We start from the raw sequence: 23,376 nt of genomic DNA, 5'->3' as shown, positions 1-23,376 counted from the left end.
TGTTCATTCTCATACTGTTAAGATTTTGTTCTGTTAAGTGTTGGTTAAGCTATCTAGTTAGCAATGAAATACAGTTGTAAATACAATAGCCACACATGTATTGTCTCTTGTGTCAGGGTGCCATCGTATATCTTAAAGAACAAGACAGAGACAACATTGCAGTGCTGGACATTCACTTACACAGTAATTGGAAGAAAGACCAAACAGGTAAGGAAAGAACATGTAAAGTCTATACAGTTAGTAACTGGGCTAGGAATTAAGCCTATGGATCTAATTTCTTAAATTTCCTCCAATTTCTGAACACAACTCTCGGATGGAAAAGTTTTGTCATCAGATTAGATGGCCCAGCACAGAATCTGCTGCACCATGCTCAAAGTCCTAATCCACAAAGCTTGTGTATTCACCAAAAAAAAGGCTTTAAATGTGCATACGGAACTTGCAATGCAAATGTCTGGATTTTTAAAAGAAAACTTGACAGGGGAACAAGGCCACTCGATCCACAGCAACGTCCTCCAGTTCTTCTTTAGGAAATCAAGACACTCCCAGGACAGTAGAAAGTAATGTTTCTTTCAGCATGTCCTTGGTCAATGCCTTAGTTTTCTAAAAGTGGATCATGACATTCAAGAAGTATCATAAATGTATGCACAAACCATTTTAACTGACTCAGATCAAGTGAAGCAATTACTCCGAGGTCCTCCTGTATTGTCAATCTCTTCACACTATCATAGAGAGTGAAATCAGTAACCGTCTGCAATTACGTTTTTGGCCTACTTATACGTGTGATCTAATTTGTTCAGTTACTACAATGTACTTGTGGTTGTAGGTGAAGTAAGGGATGTAGATTGATAGGTAAAGTATATGCTTTGTCCACTAACTTAGATTTTGTTTCGCCACCTCAGTCTTGTACACAACATTCATAAAATTCATTTCTCAGTGTCATAATAACTAATAGCATGAATATGTATGAATAAGTCTTCAAAGTACTTGAATTCCTCCACTTGAGGGCAACTGCCTACTCCTTACTTGTAGGGAACAACCCACTATTTTTGGGATATGATCATGACCTTAGATAGGTGGGGTTCATTGCTATCCCAGCCACATGAGGATTGTGGAAGAGAGGTAAAAAAGAGAGTGCAGGCAGGGTGGAATGGGTGGAGAAGAGTGTCAGGAGTGATTTGTGACAGACGGGTATCAGTAAGAGTGAAAGAAAAGGTCTACAGGACGGTAGTGAGACCAGCTATGTTATATGGGTTGGAGACAGTGGCACTGACCAGAAAGCAGGAAAGACAGCTGGTGGTAGCAGAGTTAAAGATGCTAAGATTTGCATTGGGTGTGACGAGGATGGATAGGATTAGGAACGAGTACATTAGAGGGTCAGCTCAAATTGGATGGTTGGGAGACAAAGTTAGAGAGGCGAGATTGCGTTGGTTTGGACATGTGCAGAGGAGAGATGCTGAGTATATTGGGAGCAGGATGTTAACGATAGAGCTGCCAAATAAGAAGAAAAGAGGAAGGTCTAAGAGAAGGTTTATGGATGTAGTGAGAGAGGACATGCAGGTGATTGGTGTAACAGAGCAAGATGCAGAGGAGAGGAAGATATGGAAAAAGATGATCTGCTGTAGCAACCCCTAATGGGAGCAGCTGAAAGAAGAAGAGATTGTCATCCCAGTCACATCACACTCATCTATGAACCATTTGAGTGTGCATCAGAGGTCAGAGTTCTCAAATTGAATACTGTGCAAATCTTGACTGTGCATTGACATCCTATACAGTACATGAACACCATGAACAGGAGAGATACAAATTACTCCCTTGGTGGAGTGCAAATTTTGTACTGGACAGTGAATCTTTGGCAGAGAGGAAGAGAGTTTTGGGACAGTTTAAGAACAAGCCAAAAAGGTGTGTTTTCGAAAATGGCCATAGTTGTTGGATACCCAACATGAGGCAGCACGTTGTCCCAGAGCCTAGGGGTGGCTGCTGAAAAGTGTCCTCATCTTTAAGCTTCAGTTGAGCACTTGGCAATTCTAAGACTGTCTGATAAGAGGACCTACGTTGGCAAGAATGCAAAGAAGTAAAAGGCTGGAAAAAACAGGAAGGTGCTAATCCATTTAACAGAAACAAACAACAGCACCTTAAAATTTACGCTGTAAACTAGAAAGTAATTGCTGGGTAACTCCAGTGTATAATGAGTTACAGTAGTTCAATTGTGAAGAAATAAAGCCATGAGTCACCTTTACAAGATTAGCAACTGACAAAAAGGGCTTGATCTTGGTTAACATGCACAGTTGAAAAAAATCAGGCTTTAACAATAGAATTGTTATCAAATATCACACCTAAGTTCTTAGCACAGGGTTTAATGTATGTTGCTAGTGGACTGAGATTACAATCAGCAGCACTATAGAGGTCTCAGACCCCAAATGTCTTAATCTTAGGTTTTTTTACGTTAAAAAAATCACAAGAATTTCATTACATCCGGGATTTGATGTCTTGCACCCATGTTAAGGATTTAGGGTTAATCTGAACAAAAATTCTTTCTATCACTTCATTATCAAGAAATAACTTCAAGTAAGTAAGTGGATCTTGGTTGTCAACATTCACTTTTATTCCTGACTGGCCCACAAAATCAAAATGAGGTGGTGCTGGTTTATTTGAAGCAGGGTCAACAGAACCCCAAACATGAACATCACTTTTGGATTCATCAGAATCATTTTCAGTTTCACTATCTGTTTCAGTTACACTGCCTGAATACAGATTCACTTCATTATCACTGCTGATGAGAGGCTCCTCAACATCACTGCTCATATCAGTGTCAAGAGTGTGCAACACCTGGGCTGCTGAAAAATGTTTCTTATGTGACACCATCATGAAACTAGAAGAAGATGGGTCTACATCGTTGCCCACGTAATGGTCAGGCCTGACTTTTACCTAAGACACAGCTATGTTTTTAACACTGTTTTCACAGCCCAAGCAATACTCAGGTCTGATGCTAAAGAGGTTAAAATAGAAGATTCAAGGCTGTGATGAGCTTCAAAGCCAGACTGGAATATTACACCAAATATCATTTATCTCCAAAAAGGCCTGGAGTTGCAGAAAAACAGCTTTATCTATGATCTTAGAGAGAACTGGCAATATAGATATAGGGCTAAAATTTAAGCAAACTGTAGGATTCAAATTTGGCTTTTTAATCAAAGGCGACACTGCAGCATGTTTAACATAAGCTGGAACAGTACCTGTATGAAGACAGATATTGAAAATAATCAAGGCACTAGGTCTAACAATGTCAAATATCTGTTTAAGAAGAAAAGAGGGGACAATATCAGGACAATTTGTAGGTATTAATTGACCAACTATGTCTGCAAGGGCAGAGGGAGACTGTGGTTCAAACTGAGTCAGGACAACAGAGCAAGTCAAAGGGACACCATGAGCAAGTGGTGCAATGTGAGCTATGATATCAGTAACCTTATCTGCAAAGAAAAGATAGTTGTCAAAAATTAACAGGGATGAATAAAGCCAGGCAGGAACAACAGGATTGAGGACAGTATCAAGGATGTTAAATCTCCTGTCAATGACAATTATTATTATATAATCAAAAACTGATTTTTAATGCAATATATTAAACCACCAATGAGAGGGGTAGCCTGTCTAAATTTAGCATTTTGTAATAATAACAACAGAATTCAGGGGGTAGATACCATTTAATTAATAGGATATAGTGACCATTACACAACACATTTGACTGTGCTTTGGCAGAGAACATAAAATGAAAACTATTAAGATTAACCTTAGCAGGACAAATTTTGATCAGAAGTGGTAAAATCTAAAAATGAGAACCTTGGAAAAGCTTTTAAGTTTGGAGTCAATCAAGGGACAGTGTAGCAGACTTAAAAGCATTTCTCATACAATGTAGGCCAAGTTCATCCCAAAATTTATAAACAGTGAAAATTTTAAATAACCCCATGGTGGATAAAGGGCTGAAGTTGCAAAGTAAAAAACAGTTATATAAAAAGTAGAAGGCAAATAATTTCAGCTCTAACCATAGGGGTTATGAGAGCATGAGTGCAATGATTTAACAGATTTTTTTAGGAAACCTAAAATGCAGTTAGAGAGGAATATTGAGGAAAAGGCTAAAGATGACACAAATGGATTCTTGCAGTGTTTTAGTAGTAAAAGGACATTACAAGAAGAGTTGAAGTATATCAGAAACAATTAGCACAAATTAAAATGTACAGACTCTGAAACAATAAATGCCCTAAAATATGTTAAGTTTACACATGGGAAGAAGTGGTTAACATCATAGCAGTAACAAAGGCTATTAAGGGAGTACTTAGTGAATTCGAAATTGTAGAGGGAGAAGTGCTGTTTAGATTAAATAGACTGTAATGTAACAAATCACCAGGACCAGATAACATTTATCCTAGAGTGCTTAAAGAGGCTAGTAAGCGCATATACAGTATAAACCATTAATGCTTGTTTTTTGCAAATCACTGCACACTGGGGAAATTCCTAAGGAATGAAAGGAAGCAAATCCCATTATAAGCATTATCCCATTATATAAAAAGGTGATTGGGCTCATTCAATAACTACTGCATAGGTTAGGAAGCTAAACACGCATCATGTGTAAATTGATGGAAGCAATTATTAAGGAAAAGACTGAGCAGCACATGTCAAAAACAGGTGTATTGGTAAACAGTCAACATGGGCTGAGTCATGGGAGATTGTGTTTCAGTAATACATTGTAATTCTATAAGGAAGCAACAAAAGAATATGATCAGAGAGGCACATATGATATTCCTGTATTTAACTGGATTTTCAGAAAGCTTTTGATAAGGTGCCCTGTGAGAGGTTAGTCATTAAACTAAAAGAAGTGGGAATGATGGGTGCAAAATTGGTGTACAATGCCAGAAACAAAGAGTTATGGTGTGAGGAACTTTTCCAGAATTAAATAGTGTTAAATGTGGTATCCCTCTAGATCAGTGCTGAAATTCTTGCTTGTTTTATTTATGTAAAAATCTGAAAAGTATATAAAACTAGATGGATTATCAGATAACCTGGAATCGGCCAAAATATTTCAACAGTGATTTGGACAAAATGCAGGCTTGATCAGATTTTTGGCAGGCAAAATTTAATATACCGTAGGTAAATATGGGTTAATTGTATGTTAAAGCACCAATAAGAATAGGAAGCTGGTCTAGATTTCCCATTGGGATTAATAAAGTATCTATCTATCTATCTATCTATCTATCTATCTATCTATCTATCTATCTATCTATCTATCTATCTATCTATCTATCTATCTATCTATCTATCTATCTAGATTTAACATTTTGTAATAATGAGGACAGAATTCAGGGCATAGATGCCATAGAATCATTAGGAAATAGTGTCTGTGTTTTGGAGCAAAGATGTTAGATTTAAAATACATTTTATGAGAAGGCCCTAGGAGCTATACTGGACTTGTCGTTATCTACAAACAGGCAGTGTACAGAAGCCATCAAGATCTCTAATAAAATGTCAGACTTTATAGCACAATGTTTAGTGTAAAATATAAGTCAAGAGAAATTACACTCAACCTATTTTCTCTAATATGCTAGTGAGGCTTCACCTGGAGTACTGCGTACAGTTTTGGTCTCCATGTTACAAAAAAGACATAGTAGCACTAGAGAAAGTCCAGAGAAGAGAGCTAGGCTAATTCCAGGGCTGAACGTTTTCAGCGGAAGCAAATAGAGATTAAGAACTGAAATGAATGAAGCTCTTAAAATCATTAAAGGAATTTATAAGATGGATCCATGAAGTACATCAGACATATGTCGGAAAGATTTTCTTCACACAGAGAACCACAGACAAATGAAGTAAAGTATCAAGTAGTCTGGAATAGAGTGGTACATTAAGGACATTCAAAACTAAACTTAATGCTACTTTGGAAAAAAATAGGTGAAGAAGACTGTTTAGTTGTGTTTGGCTGAATAGCCATAGTCAAAACTGTTCTGATGTTCTGTTTCTAGTTCTTCTGTAGGGTGTTCTTTATTTTTCAAAGCTTAAAGTGCCATTCCCAGTCCGAGAGTGAGTCAAATATGTTCCACTAGCTGAATGGAGCCCTACAAACACATTCTTATAGTTATTGTTGTAAACCATTCACATGGCTTCCTCACTTGAATCATTCTTCTCAAACTTTTACATCCCAATAAAGGTCCACTGACAACAACCTCACACTAATACTGAAAGACAATTTTCTATCAAAGCAGGACAAAATTAATTTTTTCACACAGAAAAGGAAGATAAATGCAAATAGACTAGACACCAAAGCCAGATATACAGTATTATTCACTTACAAATTCTTTCTACAGTTGATTCTTGCCTTGACCGTGATGCTTTTGGTCCTAGCCCCTTGTGACTCTAAAATTGATTAAGCAAGTAGCAGTAATGTTACATTATGCTGTATTATTATTTCATATGATGTAAGAGAATCATCTTGGGCAACTTATATTTGTGCAAAGACTGAAAGAGGCAATATAAATGAATAAAATCCAATGGGATTATAATGCATTAGTTTAAATGAGGAATATCTGTGGCCAAAGGTAACACAAAGGATAAGTAAACCAAAACATTCACATAGTGTTAAAAACATTTGGCTAATTTTCAGTAATCGGAAAGTATGAAGTCAATACCCTGAAGCCCTAAACTAAAGTGCTAACTAAAAAAAGGTTACAAAACAAATAGGGTGGTCTGCAGCCACATTGCATTAAAATACAAATTCCTATTCTATAAAAACTATGACAACCATAATCAGTGTTCAAATTCAAACTGTAACAAAAGACGTGGTATTGGTATATTTTAATTCTGCAGACCCGGAGCAGCAAATTAAATGTGAAGTTTAGGTTAAGACCATATTTTGAAAAGAAGTTAGCTAAATTCACTCCAAATCCTAAAGACCAGAATGATCCTCCAGTGTTCTAGTGTGTTCGTTCACATGGACGATTCACCAAAGATAACAGAGTACACAATAAAAAGTTAAAGAGGTTTAAAAATGTTAACAAAGACACTGGGCAAATATTTAATTCAGGTATGATACTTTTTGATTTTGCTTTCTTAGAAGAATCTCTACTTTGTCTCTACAACCAATATTTTAAAACATGTTATGTCAACATAATACAGGAGTGAACAAAAGTAGGTTTACAGTTGTGAGTATGAAAACAGTTTAATCTTGTATTTTTATTATTTATTTCTTAATTATTGTATTATTTACTTGTATTATTTGCCTTCTTCTTATTATTATTATTAATATTATTATTATTGTTATTAGCAAGTAGGCTACAAGAATGTGTAACTAATGAAGGCCGGCAATTTCGGCACTTACGAGATAGTACCTAAGTTCACTGTGCCATTGTGACATTCTTATGAGTTAATGAAGTTAATAAAGCTATTGAGTTAATAAAACTATTGTAAAAATCATAACCTGCATGTTTTTTTCCCTACAAACAACTATAAACCTACTTTTGTCCACCCCAAAGATTAAACTAATTTAATACATCCATCCATCCATCCATCCATTTTCCAACCTGCTGAATCCGAACACAGGGTCACGGGGGTCTGCTGGAGTCAATTCCCGCCAACACAGGGTGCAAGGCAGGAACCAATCCCGGGCAGGGCACCAACGCACCGCAGGATACACACACACACACACACATACCCACACACCAAGCATACACTAGGGACAATTTAGAATCGCCAATCCATCTAACCTGCATGTCTTTGGACTGTGGGAGGAAACCGGAACACCCGGAGGAAACCCACGCAGACACAGGGAGAACATGCAAACTCCACGCAGGGAGGACCCGGGAAGCGAACCCAGGTCTCCTTACTGCGAGGCAAATTTAATACATCATAGATTCAAAATGTTTGTACTAAGCAGTTCTCCAATAGTGTGAGCTTCTTCTTGGATCAGACTGATCATTTGAAAAGCATTTTTTTTTATATATCAAAATGTTGCGCACGACTTAACAAGTGACTGGTCTGATTTGAGTGTAGGTGTATGCATCGGTGTGCCTTAAGATGGCCTTATATCCCATCTAGTGGTTCTTCCTGTCTTGTTCCAAACAGACTCCTCCTTGTACTGTTGCAGCAAAAAAAAAGGAAAAAAGAGGAAAAATGAAATCAAAAAATGGAAGAACAAATTTCAAAAAGTAATTTTTTATGTTATTATACTGAAGTCTGCTCAAGCTTGTGTGGCCATAAAAATTAGCTACAAATACATGAAATAAGCATCATCAAAAGAAAATAAAACTGAAAAAAAAAAGGTCCAGAAAATGCAAAATGATAATAAGCTGATCCAAATTTGTTTTTTAAACAAATGATAGCAGGACATCAACAAATGTACAGTAAAATATGAGTAGAACAAAGCTCTGCCCATCTTCAATGTTAGGTCTTGCCTACTCAATGTAGGTTTTTTTTTAGTTTTTTTGTGGGAATCTTGACCGTGTTTCACCTGTGCCAGAGGGAATAAGCATACTTTATAGTTAATTGAATATGCCAAAAGAATATTCCACAGCAACTGTAGATTTTAATAGACCATATCATTGCTCAAATGATGGACTTTCACAGCTTATATAAACATTTACTCAAGCCAAAACGAGAAGGATTGATTTTTTCCTATTTAAAATTGTTTTATCTATGTAGCTGCGCAATTGGAGTATAGTAGCATTTATAACAAGTAACATTCAATTACTTGTTTTTTTGTTGCTGGCAGAAAAAAATCTTTTATTCTTGCTAGTAAGCTTACATTTCTGTAGCCTCATTTTTTTAGGCTGATAATTACAGGCAACTGTGAATTTTCAAAACAGTTAAGTTGGCCTCTCTTTTATTAATTGTTACACTAACAGAAGTGCATTCCAAATTTTTCAGGTTGCAAAAAGATACATTGACTTACTGTTTATAGTTCCCATAAGACATTGCCAAGACTGTACTCTTTTAATCAGTTTAATTTACAATTTTATGGTCTTTGTCATTACAATTTACACACACCTCCACACCTTGGTTGCCCATTGCCCTTCTTTTCCCCAAACTGATTGGCCTGGGATACATTCTAGCATTGAGTGTTTAAGAGCAACTGCTATTATATTTAAAACAGAAAACAAGAATATGCAGGTTACTTTCAGGAATACAATCAAAACCAAAAAGAAGACTTTCACAAAAAATGAAAATAGAATTGGAAGTAGAAGGAAAGCTTTTGTAAGGGCTGTGAGTTGTTTTTCAGCTGGAGGGTTTAATAGTAATTATAATCATCATTTGCCAGAGTGAAAAAACCAAGTCGAGACAAAAGAGCGACAAGTCAAAACCAGAGTATTAAAATCAGGACTATCTAAACGCGCTTGCTCACTGTTCATATCGGTATCTCAGACAAAAGAGCTCCTGCACTGCATTGTAATTTATTAGCAAGTCTTTATGATGCAAGTCAGGAAGGAGGTCCCTAGCAACCAGGCAAGATTCCTTAGCAACTCAGTATCCACTTTTAAATATGGTGATGTGAAGCACTTAGAAATTTAAATGAAAAAAATAAAACTCTATCAAAGAAAGAAATAAAATTCATACTCATATATGAAAAACAAAACCTGAAAATTAAACTTTTAAGAAAACAAATCTAGTGAACCAAAAAAAATATTCAAACCACAAAAAAAAATTCTAAACTGCCAAAATGGATCTCCCAATTCTTAACAATAATTAAACTCTTTTGACAGAGAAACTGGTCTTTTTCTACTTGTTCTTTATTTTGCATAGCACTCAAAATATCAATTTATGTTATTTGTAACTATCTGTGGCCAAAAACACCTCACATCACTGTACAGTAGATACTTTTTTGTCTTACAATCATAAAGGAGATCAACTATATACTGTAAATGATTAGGTTTGTGCAAATGTTATGTTACTCTCAAAATTACCAGGAGAAGCAACACATTGGGTTAGCATCAAAAGACAATAATTGGACTGTTTTGAATCATGGGGCCCTGGGTATGACATGTGGTGTGTTCTACGAATAGCTGGGTAACAATGTGGATCATTGGTCTACAACTTGCTATGACTCCCCTGATCCTAAATAGGATTCATAGTCTTGCAAAACAGATAGATTTTTGGATTTTGGACTATCTAACTACTTTGAGGAGACAGTAATTGGACAATGTTTGGATCATGGGGCCCTGTGCAAAACGTGTAGTGAGTTTCATGAATAGATGGGTAATAATTTGAATCTCTGTCCTACAAAACATTTTATGACTCCCCTCACTGTCTCTGGCCACTATGGCCTTGAATAGGATTAAGAGTGTTTCAAAATGGATAGATGGTGTGATTTTAGACTCTCCAGCTACTCAGAGAATTACTTTTGACCTTTATAACCTCATTGTCCAAGAGCAGCATGTTTGGTATTGACCTTGTCTGTTCTTTGGGTTTGAACACTCCTGCTTGTATTCCTGCTGATCTATTATAATGAATTAATTAGAATCTCATATAATGAGTGAAACTCAGTTTAAAAAGAAAACTCTTCCTAAATTTTTGTGAAGAATAGGATAATTATGTTTTAAAATGTACATTAAGCATTCTTGCTGCACCTTAACTAACATTATCCAAAATGTATTTGTGACAACCAAAATTTGGAATGCTATCATCAAGTGCCTGTCTCATAAGTGATATGTTTATGGAATGTCCTATGCTCAGGTAACACTGGAAAAAATGTTAACTTATTTGTTATGTATTTTAGGATTCAAAATTTCTCCAAATCCTGTAATAGCAATATTCAGAGTAAATTCTGAAGGGACAACATTATGTCAGAAAAAATCTATTGCAGCATCTTACACTACAGTATATTGCTCACTCATCAACATCCTACTCAACTTGAAGAATCCAAACTCACTCTCCAAAGCTCAGTTGAAAAAGGATATCTTATTTAAATAAAATTCCAAAGCTTTTTTTTCACAACTTGGCAATAATTTATTCATGCTGTTATAAAATAAACAACTTAGACCTCTGTTATTCTTTAATGTCTCAGCATTTATGAGGGAGTGCTTTGTGTTTTGTTATCACAAAGCTGTCCAAACTGGGAAGGGGATGGGAAAAGAATTTGATATCAAACATAAAGGTATGGGTTGAAGTACTGATTAAATCCTTAATTGATCCCAGGCTTATTCATTGTAATACAATTTATGAAATTAAAATATAAATTAAACAATCAAATGGAAATTTAAATGTGAAGTAGACTGGTCTTTCTAGGGAGAAATCCATTCAGACACAACAAGGATAATTTAGCTAAAGCAGTGATAACCGCATTCCTGTTGGGGCTGACTGCCATCATATACTCAAATGGAAACAACAAAGAACAAAGGAGCAATCTACACAAAAATCTCATATGACATACTGCCAGAACAGTCGGTGTCAGGCTAAAGCCACCATTGCCAAGACAAACTTCCTAAGTCATCATCTTGTTTAGGGACAGTATGACTACACGATGATCCTGACATGCATCATATCATTTTCCATGGCAATGTCCAACTGCAATTAACTGGCATCTCCCAGAAATACCAATTTGTCATCAGCACTTTTCCCTGCAAACATATACCTTGGCCAGTCTTCAAAAGAGCATATTTGGGACTTTTTGGAATGCCAAAATAGTGTACTCTACACCCATCATTGATAACTGCCTTCTTGAAGGAGAGGTTGCTCAGCACTTAGCTGGATATGCCGCAGTACATTATTCAGTGCTAGTATGACACATGTATTATTACTCATTGTCACCTGTATCAGCAACTATGGAGAGTTTTATCACATATTTATTGTTTCAATGTGTTGCTACATCTTGCACCAATCGGTGCTTTCTTTACAAAAAAAAAAAAATCCCCAGGACACAGATAATAATAAAAATGGCAAATTTTGGATGAGTCAAAATTATGTTAACACTAATGGATTATTTTTATCTCAACCACTCCTTTCCAGGTTGATGGATAGGTCTTGGTGGACCATTGCCATGGCTTCCACACTCCCCTGACTTGCCACCCTGTGATTTCTGGTTATGGGGTATGGTGAAGGAGGATATAGCAGGTGTAGCAGGAAAGTCTGTGATATCAATGACCTGAAGGACAGAATACGGACTGTGGTATCATCTATTCCCCGCGGTATGTCCAGGCTTTAAATGCTTTTGTTGTTTGTTGGTTTTTGTGTGTTGAACATGATGGTGAACAGGTTGAGACATTCCTGTAAATCATCTTGCACAAAGGAAGTATGTTTTGTGAATAAATTGTTTCCACCATTCAAATGTTAACATAATTCTGACTCACCCTGTATTATCCCAATGTATAAAAAGGGTGGTCTGGCAGATCCAAGTATCTATAGGCCAGTAAGTTAATTATACATCATAGCTGAATTAAAGGAAAGAATTATTAAGGAAATGACTGAGCAACACATGACAAGGACAGGAATTTTAGTAAGCAGTAAGCATGGGTTCAGATGGAGGAGGTCATGTTTTACTAACATGCTGGACTTTTATGAGGAAGCAACAAACTGATGCAATCAGAATGCTGAATATGATATTATTGATAAGGTCCAAATCGAGAGGTTAAGCAACAAACTAAAAGAAGTGGGAGTTCAGGGTGTAGGGTGTGGATGGTTGTAGAACTGGCTAAAAAACAAGAAGCAGACAGTTGTGGTCTAAGGAACCTTATCAGAATTGGATGATATTAAGAGTGATGTCCCTTAGTGGTCAGTGCTAGGGCTGCTAATATTTTTAAAATATAGATAAATGATCCTGATAGGAATATAAATAATAAGATGGTTAAGTTTGCAAATTATAACAATCTAGGTAGATTGGCAGATAATCTGCAATCTGTTGAATCATTTCAGAAGGACTTGGACAGCATACGGGCTTGGGCAGATTTGTGGCAGATGAAATTTAATGTAAGGAAGTAAAAATGTTAAATTTGAATACTCAATGGGAGGTCTGAAAACTGAAAGTACTGCTCATGAGAATGATTTAGGACTTATGGTGGAGTCTCTCACTATCAACTTCCAAACAGTATTCAGAAGCCGTTAAGAAGGCAAACAGAATATTAGGTTATACAGCACGATGTGTGGCGTACAAGTCCAAGGAGGTTATGCTCAACCTGTATAATGCACTAGTGAGGCAGCATCTGGAGTACTGTATGCAGTGCCTGTGCTAGGTTATTTTGTGCCCTAGGCAAAGCTTATTTGTGTTCCAGCCAGCTATTTTGTAGCTAAATCATGTTTCCCCCCCTTATGAACTGTGAATGCCTAATTCGTCGTAATGGTGGCGCCGGTCCTGTCTATGTGTAGTTTTGGTCTCCAGGCTACAAAAAAGACATAGCAGTGGTAGAGAAAGTCCTGATTCTGAATCTTATGAAGAAAGATTAAAGAGGTTGAACATTTTCAGTTTAAACAAAAGAAAATTAGGAGGTTATTTGGATGAATTAAGTGGATAGGATTGGCAAGGTTTTCTTGGACTGATTGGTCTGTTCTTGTCAAAGTTTTTTTCTAATGGTTTTTGAATATTTTCTTACTCAGGTGCCACCTGTTCTACATTCTGATTTTAATACAATGTAGATCACTTTTCTTTCTATGGATAACTGAATTGGAAACGACCTCAGCAGGAAATGTAACCGCCTCACAATGAGCAGAACATGGTTCAGTTATAGCTAGTGGACTTTCTTTAAGTTTGGACGTCTCTGTAGATTCACACATGGGTTTTCTTTGCTGACACCAGTTTCCTCCTACTGTTTCGAGACATAATTTCAGGCTAACTGGCTATTCTGAATTGACCGAGTTTGAGTGAGCATAGGTGTGTGCGTGAGTGAGCACAGCAGTGTACTCACATTTTGCCCAAGGTCAGTTCCTGTCTGGTGTGCACTCCTGCTGGGATAAACTTCAGTTTCTCTTGAATCTGCAAAAGATTTAGAAAATGGAGAAACAGAGTTATGTTTTTTAAAGTTATTGCATTACATTTGATTATTTTTTAAAAAGAAACTCACAATAAATGCATACGAGAGAACACAATAAGTAGTATTTACTGCCTCTTACTGAACTGTTGTGAAATTGGTCTGATAGTCATTGAGAATATCACTGATTATTGTGTTGCCTGTGTCTAATCTTTTCTTAGAATTTTATGATTGTATCTAATAATATAAATGATTTCAGGCATTAATAGGCCTCATTTGTCTTACAGAAAATAAAAATTGACTGACTGAGGACATTTCTGGCTCAGCAGTAGAAATAAACAAATGTACTCTTTCCTAAATCGGGCCCCTTTCCTCCTGCACTTTTAACACAGCACCCTGTATCTTTTTAAAGCAGTCAGCCAGTAAATATAGCTGTTATAAAGTCTCTTCTTTGATGGTTATCGCTGATAAAAATTGTGTATGTAAAACATTCATATACTTAGCTAGACATTTAGGCAGAAATACAGAGAGGATCCAAAAAGACATAGTTAATTTTTCCCAAAGGTTAGTGCAGCTTTTTTTCTGCTTTTGGTCACTTGCATATGGGGGCCATGCTGCATATAGCACAGAGAAGAGGTACATTTTCTTTGGCATAACTATGTATTACAGGAATCTTTCAGGCTAGGCCAATTAAAACAAACTGAAAAAGTGCTGAGCCAAGCAGCTCTTTGTATGATCTGCTTTCAGCTCTTGGGAGCAAGCAGGGGGCCCAATTTTATCATAATTAGCTGTTCACCATTTTTAAGGTGGAATCTTTCCCAAGGCTTTTGACAGAGCTTTTATTAAAAAAAAGAAAGTCAGACAGAATCTTCATAATGAAAAGAGAGGGGTCAACTCAGCCTGCTCTAAAATATACTAAACTACATGTTCCGAGACTGTAAAGCCGTCCTGGCTTTCTCTAATCAAACTATTCTTAGGCAGACCTCAAATAGATTTAGTGTGTCCCAGCTGAGGTTACTCAGCTTAGGGGCAAGCCAATAATGAATTCTCAAGTTCAAAATTTATAGCTAAAATTACTCATATGTTAGAGGCAGACTAATAGCTTAAATTTATTTAAAAAGATTTAGTTGAATCTAGCAAGCAAAGATAAATAGAAAAAAAGCCAGAGTGACCACACTGTAAGAAAGAAGGAAGCAATAGTCATAACACTTTTGTGCATATTCAAAAATGGAAAGCAGCGAGTAGGACTTTATTTCTCTGGCAAAGACAGATTTCAAACAATTGACGAAAACTCCTATATTTAAGAGAATTTTTAACCCAGTGTAACGAAGGCTATATCATAGTAAGTTTGGATGCCGACATTTCATTTTGAGATTATTAGTACAACCTACATAATTCACATCATTAAACTGACCTCTTGATGCATTGCACCTTCAATTATTTGCTACAGCAGTCAAAAAGTCAGGAAAGAATTCTTATAGATTAACCCCCAAATGGATTTCCATCTATTTAACTTTTAAGTATCATTTTATTTGGTAATACATTGCATACATGGCTATCAATGGGCAGTTGGAATAGCAGCAGCAAATTTTCTGCTCCAAACTGAATGGAATCAGAAATATAAAAAAAGATTCCTATTTCTTTCCTGCGTATTTGGCCAATTTTTGAGTCACCAATTAACTCAGTCTTTGGGGTGTGGGAGGAAAACCAGAGTATCAGAACAAAAACCTACAGTGACATGGGGAGATTGTGCAGACTCCACTCAGACAGTGCCCAGACACTGAGCCTGAATCCAGTCTGCTGTGAGGCAGTAACACTAATCACTTCACCACCCAAATTTATTTCAATTAATTATTTCTATATTACTATGAAGTATTTTGCTAAATTACTGTAATTAATTTTCCTTTTGCACACTAAAGAAAGTTTCTATTCCAATGTTCCAGTTATAAATTGACCCAAGAGAAGAACCACCTGCACATCTACTCATATTAATATTTTTCTTTTAATTCTATACATTTCTCTTATAAAAATATAGAATGCTAATATGAAAATTGCAGATGAATAACTTAAAATGTCTAAAGTGCAGAGGAAATTGAGCCTGACATCAGAAAAGTTGCCTGATTAGGTTCATGTGAAGTCGCCGGATGATAGCCTTAGCACAGTCATTAATAAGCCATTAACACAGCTCCAGGGAATAATCCACGCTGAAACTTGTATGGAAATTTGTATACTCCAACACAAATTTCAGAAGTATTTCAAAATGGGATTCAGATGCTTCAGGCAAATGCTATGGTCCTCAAAACAGAGTTTTAAGAAGTGAGACTTCAGGGTATGTCATTGTGTGAAGGAAACAAAAAATACATTTTTCGAGTTTCTATGCTGAATTAGCAATAAAAGAGAAATCATCAATGACATTAAAGGGAATCTCAGAAAGCAGTTTACTACGGATTACTGTATCCAGCCTGATGGAGTGTCTGGGTTAATGGATTGGACACACTTTTTCATGAACCCCTGAAGCAGCAAATACATTTTTGACAGTGTACATTTGCAAACACCACACAATATTAAAAGTACAAATCCACACATATCTTAGTTGAATTCAGTTTAACATAATTCTGTTTTTTGTTTTTTTTTCTTTCATTGGTAATTTGCCACTGCTATTACCTTCGATTTTCATTTAGTTCTAAGCTACAATAAATGAGTTCTGTCTCTCATATATATATATAATATATATATATATATATATATATATATATATATATATATATATATATATATATACTGTATATATATATATATATATATATATATATATATATATATATATATATAAAGCCCTGTTGGGGGCATCTCAAAATCCTATACCCCAACAACAGGAGTCCAGAAATGTAAAAATACAAAAAAAAAGCTTTAATAACAAAACCTAAATATGTAATGCAAGGCAACAGCAAAGAACAGCAAAAATAATAAACAGCTCTGTCCCCAGTACCAAACTAACGTCAGTGACCCCATGTTTCCCCTGCTCACCTTTCACAGCTTTGGTTCTCTTTCCTCTCTTTGACCAACCGAGCTCTTGTCACCCAACTGCCTCCCAACTCTAAGCTTCCTAATCCAATGAAGCAAAGCCTCTTTATGTCATGACCCAACCACCTTCTGGGAACCCAGTGGTCATCGTCAGTCTTTGGTGTCATATGGTTGCATGTTATGTTCACTAGAGAGGTGTACTGAAGAGGGTCAGATTGGTTATCCTTCCTTGTATACCTGTGAGGCTTCAATGCCGATCTGTGAGTCTGGGGATCCTCAACTTCCAAAACAGGTCTTACATTATGACCTACAAGGTTTAGAATTGCCAACTACTACGATGGTGGTACCCTCTGTTGGTCAATAAGGGTACCACTACCTAGATTAACTTCATTATACATATATACTGAATATATACAGTATATGTGTGCATACATATATATTCTATTGCTTTTTTTCTCTTTATTAATTTCATTTGATATGGATACAACTGAATTAAGCAAACTTTTAAGACATACTTTAGGTAAAGATGTTAACTAAGCTTGAAAAAATAGGGGCATGTTTTTTGTTGCTCATAACTGTGTGCTTATTGTTAAGACAATAGGAATCTATAATAGTTTGGGTCTTTATCTGCTTAGTTTCCTTAGAATGGAAAATGAACTACGTGGGGCAAAACAGTAACATAAGCGAATAAGAACATGAGAAGTTCAATGGTCAGCAATAGCGAAGAAATGGTGTCAAACAACAAAAAAAAAATGCTGTACCTAATCTCCACAAGAATTACTGCCTAACTAAACCTTTATTAGTGATTTTGTATTAAAAATCTCAAGATTTGTATTCATAGCAGTTTATGTGTGCCACACCCACATATTCAGCAATATAATGTAAATATAAATAATAGGTCAGCTCCCATTCCTGAACACTGCAAAATGGCATTACTGATAAAAGCCGAATAGGGGAATGAAAGTTCTATAAAACAAATTTACAACTGTACTATACAATATTAAAAATTTAATAAAACCACACGCTTAAACCTTGGCACACATTCTTGACAACAAGAACTGCCCATAGGAATCCAGATAAAAATATTCATGAGTTTTGATTTGTATTCAGCAGTTTTACATTTAAGTTGTCTTTTTTTAACTGCATCTACATATTGCACATAAATTAAAACTATTCTTTCAATTTAAACCTGTAAACTATTTTCAGAACTTGCTTCCTGTTGGATAGCTTCACTTATCTTGCATTTATTCTTAACTGTTCCTTTGGCCTTTACTGTTTTCTACATTAAACTCCATTTGGCAAGTAGTCACTTAATTTCAAAGATTCTTCATATTATTTTTAAATGTTTTTGCTGCCACCTGAATATTTGCTGTTCCTCCATTTTTTGTAACAGCTGCACATTTGAAAAGTTTACTGTTCATATGTGATACAAATTGGAAAGAACAACGGACCAAGGTAGATTCGTGAAGTACGCCAGTGATGATCTTCTCCAATATGTTCTTCTGTTATTTGTACTCTTCATACAGTGAATTAAAATACTGATCACAGCATTTTTTAACAGCAAACAAATTTGTATGTGTGAAATAATTTTACAATATAGAAAATTTAAATGGTAAAGGTTCTCCATTCTAATTTTTACTCCAAAGCTGAGGGAGAAAAGGCTGTTTAAAAATTTAATTCAAAATATGAAAAAAAGCACAAAAAAAACTTAAAGTCTCCCTGTGGTACTCATACTCAGTCCAGTGTTCAAATTTCTAAAAAATAAAAAGTTATATATAAATAAATAGGTTATTTAAGAGTTAGTTATTTAGCTTTTTAAAAGTCTATGAACAATCATCCCATAATAAAACGTTTCCTTAAAAGAACTGACAGACCAACACTCCATAACGATACACATAATACATATGAATGGTTATTAGCTATGCCTGAAATCATTTTCACTATAAATCGATGCAGAAGAGAGCCAATAAAATACCCCTACACTTCCCCCTTCCAGAGGAGTTGTCTGTGTTTTGCTTGTTTAAAAAAAAAAAAAACAAACAGTGTAACCATTGTCATAGACAACATGGGTTGGCTGGCATCCCAGTCAGGATGAATGGTATCTTACATAGTAAGGGATAGCACTGATAGTAGAAGGGTGGAATGAATTTGCCCGGGGTTATATGTTCCTGCAGTACAATAGATGGCAATAACCTTTGGGTGATCTTCTAAGTACACACCTGCCAGGCTGTATGGGAGTTGTAGTTCCAAAGGGCAGCCCTGCTGGGTTGCGTGGGAGCCACCAGGAGGAGGTGGCAGGAAAAAGTGTCCCCTGTTTAGGAAGCTTCCACCTGACACAGTAGCGCTTCCTGGATGCAACATGGTAGCACCGAAAGTACTCTCAGGTCAAATCTAAAGGACACTGCTCTGCTTCACCATGGAGAGGAGCAAAGGAAGAAAAAACCTTGTTGAGAGGAGTACAGGGAAAAAAATAAGGAGAAGTGTATTGTGATAAATAGTGGAGAAGAAAGGACCCTTGCAAAGGTAATAGTGTTAGCAAAAAGCATTTACTTGTATTGGAAATTGTGTTTGGAGTTTGGGGTGCTGCTATACCGCCTACGGATCACACCATGTATTCCAAGAATTCCCAAAATAAATCCATGGACTATGAGTTTTATAGTCTTATATTTCTGTTTACCAAAGAGTTTTGGAAAAAATGGCTCTAGTTATGCTTTTAACTTTGGATTTAGCAGACTCCTCTGATCTTAATGATTGATCATTTGACTTACTTTGTTTTCATCTAGGCAATGTCTGACCACACTTTTACAACATCTCTTAAATATCGCCATCACTATCACTTGATTTAATAAAATTGGTTCTTCAAGACTTTATGGAAAATTCTTGTTGTTTATGACAATTTTTTCTACAGTGGTATGTGAAAAAGATGTCCTCTTTCGTTTCTCCTTCCTGTCACAGTTACTAAACTACTCGCAGTCTGAAACTGCAGTGATACGGTATGCCAGTGTTTATATACAACCCAGACACTTTTCTTCATTTGATATATGAATTTATGTGTATAAATGTTGTATGGTTTAATAATTTAGTGATACTGTGTTATGATGGTAAACATGTGAAAGTTACTCAGAGGATGTCCTCAATAAAGAGTGCTTACAAGAATACATTGTCCCGAATTTTGACATTCCCGACTTTCAGTATTTTTTTCTGATCATGAATCCCCTCCCAAGTCATAGAGTCTTTCATTATAAATGTACATATATAAAATCCAAAAGTTGTTACGTTATTGGCAGTATTAGTGTTCAGTAGGGTTCTTACATACAACTAATTTATGTCCTTAGTTTTGTACCCATGCTGACAAATTTGAAAAGCATCTGAAGGGTATGTTTAAAAATTAGGATTGTAACAACTCGTTTTTTTGGCTTTTCAAATAGCAACAATGCATAATTCTCAGCTACTGAGTCTAATTAGTAGTTGCCATTGAATGTGCTTCACTGAACACTGTTCTTTATAAATGAGAATAGAAAAACAATAATTATTAGTATGATGCCAAACAAAGAATTCTTTTTTATCTGTAATAAAATTTTCCCAAAGTATATACTGTTTTTTAATTTCCTATTTTTTTTTAAACTGCAGCATGTAAAATATCACTTTTAGTGTGAATTTACAAAGGCATTCTTCATTGTGTAATTTTTGTTTTCCAATTCGCCATCTTAGTTCAGCATTTGTGCCATTCAAACTAAATCAGCAAAGCAGCTTCAGAGACATCTGCCTTGGTGCTTGTGAATCCGGCACTGAACAGCCTGTGTTGATTGTAAGCTTTCTGCTTGGTTGACAAAAACAGTCAGCTTGGACACAGTTTGCATCAGCGTGATATTTCTGAGTGCTTCATTTTATATTTTCCTCAGACAACTGCACGCTTTTAACTGAGCGTTAGATGTAATAGTTATGAAATGATCTGGCTTTAAATAAGAGAATACAAGGATTTCAAAGAACCACACAGCATTTTAAAAAATTACTAAAGGTTAATAAAGTTTGATTAACTCCAAAGCTCATTCAGCTTTCTGACACATTGTCAGTACAGAGTTTCTGTCCTTATATTAAAAGGACATGAAGCCACCCTAACTGTATACTGAATTCTTAAAATGCAAAAAGTTATGGAATACTTATGGACTGAAGGTCTACATTCAATATGCTTTGGATTTTTTGTTAAGCCTTGTCCTTTATAATGTACTATTCTCATGACTTTTTGCACTATAGTACCTCTTATAATATGAATATTCCAACCCTTATGTATAGTCTTTGCTTTCTCTGGCACATTTTTTATTATGTTAGCAATTGCTGTGTAACATGCTTTGTGATGAAGCTTGTGTTATAAGGCATTGTGTGTAGGTAAGAAAAGCAATGTCTCAGCTATGTGGCTGGTGTAAAAGGAGAGCAGGAGACACAAAAACATTTGGGGATTGCCACCCTGTATACTGAAGTCACAGCGAAAAGAAAACATGGGGTTATAATCGAGTTCAAATAGGGACTGGTTACAGAGGGTAAACAGAGACAGGAAGGGAATGGTCCAGGGAGGGCGGAAGGAGGAAGTGATGTCTTCGGTAGGTGGGATCTGTGTGGGGAATGGTCACCAGGTGTGGACAGAAATGACATCAGCACAAGGAGGGTTGATGGTGATGTCGCTGTTTGGGTGGTTCTTCTGCTGGTCTGCATACAGACAAAAGAAGAGATGGTCAGATCACAGCGCCAACCTCCGGTTCAGTTGAGAAATAACATTATCTGAGCCTTCCAACCTTCTCCCAAGCGCTCATGTGTGACACAGTCTAGTTTACTGTTTTGAGTTCTAGATTTCAGGATTATAAGAAGCTACTGTAAATATAACATGTAAATGATGCACACCTTTTTCAACATACATAAACCAGATTTTATTGTTATATTAACTATTTTGCACCTTTAACAGTGTCATGAGTGTGACCATTGGCCTAGTCTTAGTTTTAATATAACAAATAAACTATAATGTTTCTCTAATGCATTACAGGCAAATTGATGGAAGCAATTATTAAGGAAAAGATCGAGCAACATATGTCTCATACAGGAGTATTAGCAAATAGTCAATTTGGGTTCAGAAGAGTAAGGTCACCTTTCCCTAATATGCTTAAATTCTATGAGGAAGCAACAAAAGCACATTATAAGAGATATGCATATGATATTAATTATCTTCATTTTCAAAAGGCTTTTGATAATTTAGACTATGAAAGGTTAGTAGTCAAACTAAAAGAAGTGGTAATTGAGGATGCAGCCTGTAGGTGGGTACAAAATTAGCTTAAACACAGGAGGCTAATGGTTATGGTCAGTGGAACTGTTTCAGAATTAGGTGATGTTAAAAGTTGTGTCCCTCAATGATTAGTGCTGGGGTCTCTGCTGTTTTTATTGAACAATATAGATAATAATATTATCAATAATCTGTTTAAGTCTGCACATGATACCACAGCTGTTTATATAATCACTTGTGTTGCAAGTTCGTTTCAGAGGTCCCATAATCAGTTCAATGGAGATCAGCTGTCTGTAGTCAAGAGGATTCAACTGATTGTAGTTTAAATGCACCTTCTCTGGAAGGTCCAGCTTTACTCAGCATTGTGGCCTAACCTTCACAATGAAGACAAAAGAACACTCCAGACTCTGTATAGGGGATTGAAAAGCACAAATCAGGGATGGAGGCAAGAAAATATTCAAGTTACTGAATGTCCCATGAAGTCCAGTTAAATCATTCATGAGGAAATGGAGAGAGTATCTTGAGCAGACCGTCCATAAAAACTGACTGATTACACAAGAAGATTACTGAGGGAGGCCCACAAGACACTTCTGACAACTGTAAAGAATCTACAAGCTACACATGGATCAGACTGGATGGAGAGACTGTGCATATAACAACTGTTGCCCAGGTGCTTCTCCAGTCATATGGAAGAGTGGCAAACAGAAAGTCTTTGCTAAAAAACACACATGATATCTTGGCAGAAGGCATGTGGGAGACTCTGAAGTCAACTGGAATAAAATTTCAAATTTAACCTTTTTGCCCATCAAACTAAGCACCATGTTTGGCAGAAGCAAAACACTGCACATTATCAAAACCACACCATCCCCACCATGAGTAATGATGGTAGCAGTATAATGCTGTGGGGATGATAGTTTGTAGTAGGCCCTTGAACACTTATAAGGTTAGAAGGTAAAAGTGATGCAGAAAAATACAGGAAAATCAAGGAGGTAAACCTCATGCAGCTTTTAAGAAACCTGCACCTTGGAAGAAGATTTATTTTCCATCAAGCTAACAACACAAAGCAAAAACTACAAAGTAATAGCTTAACAGCAACAACATTAATTTCCTGGATGTTTGGAATCCCAAACATAGCAAAAAGGGAGTTAGGCTTCTTAA

General features: G+C 36.1%; 1 long non-coding RNA gene across 1 annotated transcript in view; it reads right to left on the bottom strand.

Annotated features, from left to right (window-relative positions):
- Nucleotides 1-23,376, bottom strand: part of LOC127529111 (uncharacterized) — a 224,084-nt gene that overhangs the window by 132,086 nt on the left and 68,622 nt on the right. The window contains exon 2 of the long non-coding RNA XR_007935799.1: nucleotides 13,863-13,930. This is a non-coding gene — a long non-coding RNA (uncharacterized LOC127529111). The remainder of the gene's footprint in view (nucleotides 1-13,862; nucleotides 13,931-23,376) is intronic.

This window comes from Erpetoichthys calabaricus, chromosome 9 (genome assembly GCF_900747795.2).
Source record: "Erpetoichthys calabaricus chromosome 9, fErpCal1.3, whole genome shotgun sequence".
In the NCBI taxonomy this organism is placed as follows: domain Eukaryota; kingdom Metazoa; phylum Chordata; class Cladistia; order Polypteriformes; family Polypteridae; genus Erpetoichthys; species Erpetoichthys calabaricus.
This window is presented reverse-complemented; position numbering and strand designations above follow the sequence as displayed.